General features: G+C 38.9%; 1 long non-coding RNA gene across 1 annotated transcript; it reads left to right on the top strand.

Annotated features, from left to right (window-relative positions):
- Nucleotides 1-2,750: 2,750 nt before the first annotated feature.
- Nucleotides 2,751-8,021, top strand: LOC110674628. The gene is made up of 2 exons (XR_002499050.1): nucleotides 2,751-3,096; nucleotides 7,884-8,021. It is a non-coding gene; the product is annotated as an uncharacterized LOC110674628 (long non-coding RNA).
- The last annotated feature ends 2,210 nt before the right edge of the window (nucleotides 8,022-10,231 follow it).

Here is a 10,231-nt window from a genome sequence, read left to right as displayed (position 1 = left end):
ATCATCCTCGAGTCGACACAATCGACTTTGGCCGGCACTGCACAGTGTTTCGAATTGTCGATTTCGTACGCTTTTGGAACTGCGTTTGACAGTTGATTTGAGCAATGTTTCTTGCTTGTAGTTGAAATTTTAACTTGCTTCTATCCTCAGACAAGAAACCGTTTCCGGTCGCTTCCATTATTTCACTATTATATCTCGCCTTCCCTTACGCCTGATACAAATGCACAAAGCAAGCCTATCTACGATAAAACTGCCTTACCCCTATACCTTCCCGCATGAACTGGAGTAGATGCAGGGGTATATCTGGTCTATTGTGGGACCAGTTTTGAATGCAATATCAATTTCTTCCCCTTTCCATCATTGATCTGCATTCTGACGTGGCAGGCGTCATTGTTGCCTAAAAATTGAAGATCACCAGTACTTACACATTGAGGATGTCTGTTAGTCCCAAGTAGTCATTTGGTTGGTTCCTTGTATATGTACAGCTAATCTGGCGATACTGGAGTAGCAATCACAGGCGGCCAATCAATCCCAAGCTCAAGTTCAAGCTCTGTATCTCAAAGAGTATAAAAGATATAAAAAAAAGTGTCTTCTATAAAGAAATACACCATTTGTCTATATGAACTTTATGAAAAAAGAAATGTGTTGCTGTTTCACTGCTAGAGGGATATATCACAAAAGTTTTTGCATAAAAAAGTCGTATCAAGGAACTTCTCAACCAAAGCATAGCCAAAAAGACACACTAAATCGACAAATCAAAACACTGTGCACCGGGAGTTTGGTGCGCCTTCTTTCGCGGGCTAACGACGGGCACGTACCCGTATTTCGTCATCCGCCAGGCGAGCCGTTTTTCCCGAGAAATTCGATTTCGTTTATTGGTTGATGGGAATTTCAACGAAGCATTGTTGCGATTGGCGCCTCTCGCTATGGAAAATCATCAGCCGCGATTGCGCACTTGTCGAGCGCTGTTCATCGGAATCCAATTATCGCGCCTAATTGGAGCTAAACATCCAAATGCTTCCTGCCTGGCTGACTGAAGGTTTGTGCTTCGGCAATCGGAGTGCAAATCTGTTCCACACGATTCCCGCGCACCCAACATTAATCATCAGCTCCCCAATCGTTTATTTTAATAAATATAATTTCCAGCCTGGGTCCCTAATTGATTGTTCTGAAAATTGACGATAATTTGATTATGATGAGCATGCAGTTTTTGCAGCTTCCCCCGGCTGTTGGATTCGATCCCGGCCTCGATGCTTGGTGAGATTTCTTCCATATCTCTGGCGCTGGATGATGGCTCTGACTGACTGGAAAGTTATTTCGATCCCCAGATCGAAATGTTTCGCGCCAAGAAATGGGGCCAATCGCATGACAAACCGTGCGAACGCCCAACTACTTGGGAAACTATTCCAGGAATGAATGGATTGCTGCTGGTCGATTAACTGCAGCTTGAGACAAAAAATAAAACGGTAGGTCAGGTAGATAGGTATGGGCAAAAGTGGCTGAATGGTTAATTTGATTTTGATTGGTGGTCTCACCAAAGCAGCTATTAAGTGGAATGACTTTCTTGCGTGGGGTAGGGCATTGCGTATTACGTATTTGGGGGGAGCTCGGCGTGCTGAAATCGATGATGCATGATGGGATGGGAATCTACTTGAACGATTGCACGGGGGAAAAAACGATTGATTGTAATTAGCAAAGGAGTTGTAGTTGAGTTTCAATCCAAATTTTAATGATAAAGGGTTTTACAAACTGCGTCAAATTGTGCTTCTGGAAATTTCAGGTGTACCCTCGATTAATCTTGTATGTATGTATGTACATATGTAGATAAGAGTGATGCAAATTTGGAAATTTTTGCTCCCCTATGCTTAAACAACTTATATTATGGTAAATAGCACCCTCCTAAAGTTTGAAATGAATCGGAATAAATTTGACTGTGCACAGGCCATTTGAAGTTTATATGAAGATTATCATGGAAAACGCCATCCTTTTGTGTTAAGCCCTCTATCTCTTTGTCATGATGTTTTATGAACAAGTGAACACAATTTTCTCATGGGAAATGCTTTCAACTACAACTTTGCCGAAGACCACGTTTTGATTGGATATCAGGATAAATTGCTATTCATCGTCATAAACTGGGTACCGTTTTGACTCATATTCCGAACACTTAAGGGTAACAGTGACTTCAAATGCATCTGATTGGCATAAATTGGCAAATATTTGTGTAAATTTTAATTTACTCGAAAAGCCTAACTGTTAGCTGTTGGGTGTACCGATAATAATGTTGATTTAATTAGTTCTAGTATAATTTTTATGTTAAAGTATGGAACAACATTTTGATTCAAATGCCGAACACTGTGTTCATTCTGTCTCATATTTCGAACACCTTGATTCAAATTCCGAAGAGAGCGAATAAATCGTATTCAAATGAATAATTTCACAAATGAATATACTTTGTAATATACGGTAGTGCAAAAGGTACCCAAGTTTGACAGATCGCAGTACACTTTGAACAGCATTCTAGATTGCAGTCTTAAAAAAATCCACTCCAAGAGCTGCTGAGATCAAAAGCCATCAGACCAAGATTTTTTCCGCGCGCATCATTTGCTCAAATCTAGGCATGCAATGAATCATGCCACGTGTACGAGAGGATTGAATCCCATGATTCAATCCTTGATCGATTATTAGTCGGGTGAAAAAATCGAGTAAGCATTGAAATTTTATTCCATATCGATTGAAAATTTTGGCTGACAGGAATGTATAATGCACAGCTGTTTCCAGTGAATGGCTTCAGGAAACTAGCGACAACTTCTAGTAACATTCTGACCTGACGTAATGAATTCACATGTATACGGGATTCCAAGCTCCTTAACAGAAAATATGAATCAGGACAATTTAGATTGAATTTCCATTGAAACATGTCAGGATTCAACGAAACTCTGTCTTTCAAATCTTTGTCTTGATTAATATCTCCCTGAGTGGAAATGATCAAAAGTATCTAGTGGAATTTTGCTGTGGTATGATACCATTTCTCCTCTATCCTCATTGCTGAACTTCATTGCCTTCCATCTCACTTCATCTCATGTTCTAGGCAGGCAGGTTCTTTTTTTTTTTTTTTTTTTTTTTTTTTTTTTTTTTTTTTTTTTTTTAATTTCTTTATTAGTATCATTCCAAACATTACATTCATTATTTCTTATATCTAGGTGTTCTGTGTTATTAGACAACACTATCATCCTAATTTGGTAAAACAAATCTAAGATTTTATTAACATTTTGTTAACAACATATTACATTTCATTTGCCGTAGCAGTTCAGATTTTTTACAGGTGAGTTGATTTCACCTGCTTATAAGAGAAAAAAAAAGTTTTTAATATACTTAACCTAACTTAACCTAATCATATAACGCATTAATCGTGGCAATAGAAGATTGTAACGATTTTTGCCTGAAATTATTGATTATTTTATTTGACATTTGTTCCAATGTTTCAACATTGGATATCCTATGTAACTCATTGGTACTATACCAGGGAGGAAGCCTCAGAATCATTTTCAAAATTTTATTTTGAATTCTCTGCAGAGCTTTCTTCCTGGTATTACAACAGCTAGTCCATATTGGTACAGCATACAACATGGCTGGCCTGAAAATTTGTTTGAATATCAAAAGCTTGTTCTTAAGACAAAGTTTTGATTTTCTATTAATAAGGGGATAGAGACATTTTACATATTTGTTACATTTGGCTTGAATGCCCTCAATGTGATTTTTGAAAGTTAAATTCTTATCTAGCATGAGTCCTAGATACTTAACTTCATCTGACCAATTTATTGGAACCCCTCTCATCGTGACAACATGTCTACTTGAAGGTTTCAAATAAAGAGCTTTTGGTTTATGTGGGAATATTATTAGTTGAGTTTTGGAAGCATTAGGAGAAATCTTCCATTTTTGCAAGTATGAAGAAAAAATATCCAAACTTTTTTGCAATCGACTACAGATGACACGCAGGCTTCGTCCTTTGGCGGAGAGGCCTGTGTCATCCGCAAACAAAGATTTTTGACATCCCTGAGGTAACTCAGGTAAGTCAGATGTGAAAATATTGTATAATATTGGTCCCAAGATGCTGCCTTGGGGAACACCAGCTCTTACAGGAAGTCTTTCAGATCTGGAGTTCTGATAATTAACCTGAAGTGTACGATTTGACAGATAACTTTGAATTATTCTAACAATGTATGTTGGAAAATTAAAATTTTTCAATTTTACAATCAAACCTTCATGCCAAACACTGTCGAATGCTTTTCCTATGTCTAGAAGAGCAAGACCAGTAGAGTAGCCTTCAGATTTGTTGGAACGGATCAAATTTGTTACACGTAAAAGTTGATGAGTGGTCGAATGTCCATGGCGGAATCCGAACTGTTCATTGGCAAAAATTGAATTTTCGTTGATGTGGGCCATCATTCTGTTCAAAATAACCTTTTCAAAAAGTTTACTGATGGAGGAAAGCAAACTGATTGGACGATAGCTAGAAGCTTCTGCAGGATTTTTGTCTGGTTTTAAAATTGGAACAACCTTAGCATTTTTCCATTTGTCAGGAAAATATGCTAATTGAAAACATTTGTTAAATATATCAACTAAAAATGATAAGCTACTTTCTGGAAGTTTCTTGATGAGGATGTAGAATATTCCATCATCGCCAGGAGCTTTCATATTTTTGAATTTTTTAATAATAGTTCTCACTTCTTCCAAATCAGTCTCCCAGGCATTTTCGAAAACGTTCTCTTGATTGAGAATATTTTCGAACTCCTGAGTAACTTCATTTTCAATTGGACTAGTAAGTCCTAAATTAAAATTGTGCGCACTTTCAAACTGCATAGCAAGTTTTTGAGCTTTTTCGCAATTAGTTAGTAATAATTTGTTTTCCTCTTTCAATGCCGGTATAGGCTTCTGAGGTTTTTTCAAGATTTTAGATAATTTCCAAAAGGGCTTAGAGCCAGGGTCCAATTGAGAAATTTTATTTTCAAAATTTTTGTTTCTTAAATCTGCAAAACGTTTCTTGATTTCTTTCTGCAAATCCTGCCATATAATTTTCATAGCAGGATCACGAGTGCGTTGAAATTGCCTTCTCCTCACGTTTTTAAGACGGATCAAGAGTTTAAGATCATCGTCTATAATCACGGATTCAAATTTTACTTCACATTTTGGAATTGCAATGTTCCTGGCTTCAACAATGGAATTTGTTAAAGTTTCAAGAGCATTGTCAATATCAATTTTAGTTTCTAAAGAAATGTTAACATCAAGATTAGAGTCAACATACGTTTCATATATATTCCAGTCGGCTCGTAAATAATTGAAAGTGGAGCTGATAGGATTGAGAATCGCTTCATGCGATATTTGAAATGTAACAGGGACATGATCAGAATCAAAATCAGCATGAGTAACTAATTGGCTACAAAGATGACTAGAGTCGGTTAAGACCAAGTCAATCGTAGATGGATTTCTAGAAGAGGAAAAACATGTAGGGCTATCAGGGTATTGAATTGAGAAATATCCTGAAGAGCACTCATCAAATAAAATTCTGCCGTTGGAATTACTTTGAGAATTATTCCATGACCGATGTTTGGCATTAAAGTCACCAATGACAAAAAATTTTGACTTATTGCGAGTCAATTTTCGCAAGTCAGTTTGAAGCCAATTAACTTGCTGTCCAGAGCATTGAAAAGGCAAATAGGCAGCTATGAAAGTATATTTACCAAACTGTGTTTCAACAGAAACACCTAAAGTTTCAAAAACTTTAGTTTCAAATGACGAAAACAGTTGATGTTTTATACGCCTATGAATGATGATTGCAACTCCCCCACATGCCCCATCAAGTCGATCATTACGATAAACAAAAAAGTTAGGATCTTTTTTAAATTTGGATCCAGGTTTTAAATGAGTTTCGGTAATAACTGCTATATGCACTTTATTAGCTGTAAGAAAATTAAACAGCTCGTCCTCTTTACCATTCAGAGAACGAGCATTCCAATTTAAAATATTTAAATTATTATTTGGATCCATTAGAAAAACGTAATCCAATAACAATTTTATTTGTAAATTTTACACCTACTAGGACTGCTTCAGTCATAGTGGTGGCTTTGAACATTGCATCAATCATTAGATTCAATTGTTCAGTTAGAAAATTAAAATCAGAGGCAGACATATCATCTGATGATTTCCCATTGGAATTTTCGGTAGACGAAGAAGCGGGGTAGGAGTTACCTGTGGCGGTAGGGTTTTTTCCATTTGATTTGAAACAAGTAGAATGGGTACTCATGGAACGAACAGGGGAAGAGTTCAAATTACCTGCTACGATATCGGCAAAGGATTTACCGTGGGTAGATACATTCGAAATTGAAAGATTCGAACGGCTACCCGACGGATTAAAATTTGTTTGTGAATGAGCATGATTATGATCTTCCTGGTGGGTATGATTCCTAATCAAGCGATCGTTAACTGAAAAATGAGCATTGTTCGATACTCTACCAGGCAAATTCCGGAAACGACCGTTATCGTAACGGATAATATCCTTCATCTGCTTGGCACGAGCCTCAACGACTCTTTTGCGTGAAATGCATTCCCAAAAGTTAGCTTTGTGAGGGCCCTTGCAATTGGCGCATTGAAATTTTCTGGTATCTTCTTTCACAGGACAGTCGTCCTTAGCGTGAGAAGAACCTCCGCAAATCATGCATTTAGCATCCATGCGACAATTTTTTGTACCATGACCCCACTTTTGGCACCGACGGCACTGAGTGGGGTTCTGGTGATTTCCTCCAGGTTTCTGGAAATGTTCCCACGTCACACGGACATCGAACATAAGTTTAGCTTTTTCTAAAGCTTTAATATTATTTAGTTCTTTTTTGTTAAAGTGAACTAAATAATATTCTTGAGAAAGCCCTTTCCGAACAATGCCAGATTGGGTTCTCTTTTTCATAATGATTACTTGGACTGGTGAAAATCCAAGTAAATCATTTATTCCATTTTTGATCTCTTCAGGTGACTTATAGTCACTTGAGAGACCTTTCAAGACGACTTTGAACAAACGTTCAGTTTTGTCGTCATAAGTAAAAAATTGTGCTTCTTCTCTTCAAGATATCTGAGAAGAAGTTCGCGATCTTTAAGAGTTTCCGGCAAAACGCGACAGTCTCCTTTCTTTGCGATTTGGAAGGAAACCTTGATTCCCCTAATGGAGTTCAAGATCTCCTGCCTAAATCCCCCAAATTCGGAACAACTGACCACGATAGGCGGCACTCTTTGCTTCCTCACTTGAATCAAAGAGCCTGGGCTAGAGGCTGCTTCGATTTGGTGTTCGGAAAATTTGTATAGAGCATCGAACTGATTGCTCATTTCAATACAATTATTCATTTCACCCTTGGAAGAAACTTCGCATTCCGGGGAAGCGTCCTTTCTTCCATTCTTGCCACGTGTAGTGACAGTTTTAAAACCCACTTTTTTGGAAGGAAGTAGTGAATTCAGAGATTCACCCTTCCTTTTGTTAGTTGTTGATACCATGTTTAGTTAATAAACGAGAAAGACGTGACCTTCGAGAGGTTTTTTCCCTAGACGGTGTCCAAGAAGGATTACCACCGCTAGCTTTCGCCAACGGGTCCAACGAAAAATCGAAGGCACGGGTCCAAACAAGGATCGTAAAGGGATCAATAGTAGAAACAATAGTACTGAAAAGTACTGTTTAAGTAGCACTGAAAAGTACCGTTTTTAATTTTAGCACTGAAAAGTACTGTTTGTGTAGCACTGAAAAGTACTGTTTTATTGCTTTAGGTAGTTTTTAAGAAAACTTCCAAGAGCAGAGAGAATTCGTGTACGCACAGCACGAAGGTACGATGCGCACTGGCAGGCAGGTTCTATTTGTCCCAATTCCCAATGAAACGTCAAAAATTCCAGACGAAGAGCATTTTAGCTTGACTCGATTGCCTATGAGCGTAATGACGAGATTCAATCATGGGATTGAATCCTTGTATGAATCACGCACGCTAAGATTGGAAAAATCGGGATTCAAAATGATCCCACGCTTTAAGATTATTTCAAAGCATGCTTGTTTAAATCTGGGAGTAGAAGGATGCTCTTAGAAGACTGCTAGATTGCCTTATGAGCCATAAAATGTTGGGCAACTGTAAAGGACATGGGGGTCTTTAATTTGTCTTTGGTTCCACTGGATAGCAAGGTCAATATTCATTAATAATTTGTATTTATGATACCGTTGTATGAAGGGCCAAAAGGGAGGTGGCGGACCCGTAAGCAGAGCAAATTACGCGAAACCCGCGGGAAAAGTGAATATCCTTCAAACAGTATAATCCCACGAATGCAATAATGACAATCGCATAACTTATTCAGCTTTCCACGAGATAGTTTTTTATAAGACGAAGCCCTCAGCACAAACTTCAAATCGTAGCAGCCTCTAGCCCAGGCTCTTTGATTTAAGTAAGGAAACAAAAAGTGCCGCCTATCGTGATCAGTAGTTTCGAATTTGGGACATTTGAGCAAGATATCTTGAACACTATTAAAGGAATCAAGGCTTCCTTCCAAATCGCAAAGAAAGGAGACTGTCGCGTTTTGCTGGAAACTCTTAAAGATCGATATTTTATTCTCGAACATCTTAAAGAGAAGAAGCACAAATGTTTTACTTATGACGACAAAACTGAACGTTTGTTCATAATTGTGTTGAAAGGTCTACAGCTAAAAATATATTGTAAATTTAAGTTTATTTTCATGCACATATTTGGAGCAAGAAATTAAACTGAAATGATTTGCCAATGTTCTCCCTGAAGGAAGATACCAAAAAGTTCGCATGCGCAAATTGCGGAGGCAACCATAAGTCTTACTTTTGCGATTACCCTTCGCGTAAACGAATCTTCGAGGCTCGTACTAGACAGATGAACGGAAAAAAAAATGTTGCTGGATTTCCCCAAGATGCATCTCCAACCATTCTCATTTTTCAGTTAACGATTGCGTACTACCGGAAGCTTCATTTTTTACCGTCAAAAAATATTCAAAACGTGATTTTTTTTTTGTTTCTCACCATTTTTTCACAAGATCTCAAAAAACTCTTCTATTTTAAGAATCCGTGTCGATATTAATCATTGGTGATCTAATTTTGAAGATATTCCAATGTTCCATGGGGAACCGACACTCTCCGTATAAAATGTCTTTGGCGGCCATTTTGTTTTTGGTTAATTTATCATAAAAAATACAATGTGTACTATACTATATCAGGTAATAAGGAGCTGCTCTGAAAAAAAATCATACAAATCGGTCCAGTATTCTTGGAGAAATTAGAAAATTACGATATGAGGTTTTTAAGAGTGTTCAAAATCTTTATTTGCTCATCGTGGTCCCAGAAACAATAATTCTCATTACTGAAAGACGACTGCACCAAATGATTGAACCCCGTTTGGCATAAAGTCGATTGGCATAAGGTCGTTTGGCATAAAGCCGTTTGGCATAAAGTCGTTTGGCATCCATCCTCGGTTCTGCCCCACGCTCGCCAAATCGATACGCACTTGATCCGCCCACCTAGCTCGCTGCGCTCCACGCCTTCTTGTACCAACTGGATCCAAAGCGAATACCATCTTGGCAGGGTTGCTGTCCGGCATTCTTGCAACATGCCCTGCCCATCGTATCCTTCCAGCTTTGGTCACCTTCTGGATACTGGGTTCGCCGTAGAGTTGGGCGAGCTCGTGGTTCATCCTTCGCCGCCACACATCGTTCTCCTGCACACCGCCGAAGATCGTCCTAAGCACCCGACGTTCGAAGACTCCAAGTGCTTACAGGTCCTCCTCGAGCATCGTCCACGTTTCATGCCCGTAGAGGACTACCGGCCTTATGAGCGTTTTGTACATGGTACAATTGGTGCGGGCGTGAATCTTTTTTGACCGCAGCTTCTTCTGGAGGCCATAGAAGGCCCGACTTCCACTGATGATGCGCCTCCGTATTTCACGGCTAACGTTATTGTCAGCCGTCAGCAAGGATCCAAGGTAGACAAACTCGTCGACCACCTCGAAGGTATCCCCGTCTATCGTAACACTGCTACCTAGGCGAGCCCTGTCGCGCTTGGCCCCACCAGCTAGCATGTACTTTGTCTTGGCCGCATTCACCACCAGTCCAACTTTTGCTGCCTCGCGTTTCAGGCGGGTGTACAGGTCTGCAACCTTTTCAAATGTTCAACCGATGATGTCCATATCATCCGCGA

The sequence above is a fragment of the Aedes aegypti genome, chromosome 1, assembly GCF_002204515.2.
Source record: "Aedes aegypti strain LVP_AGWG chromosome 1, AaegL5.0 Primary Assembly, whole genome shotgun sequence".
Taxonomy (NCBI): domain Eukaryota; kingdom Metazoa; phylum Arthropoda; class Insecta; order Diptera; family Culicidae; genus Aedes; species Aedes aegypti.
Note: the sequence above shows the minus strand (reverse complement) of the source record. Positions and strands in the feature narration are given on the sequence as shown.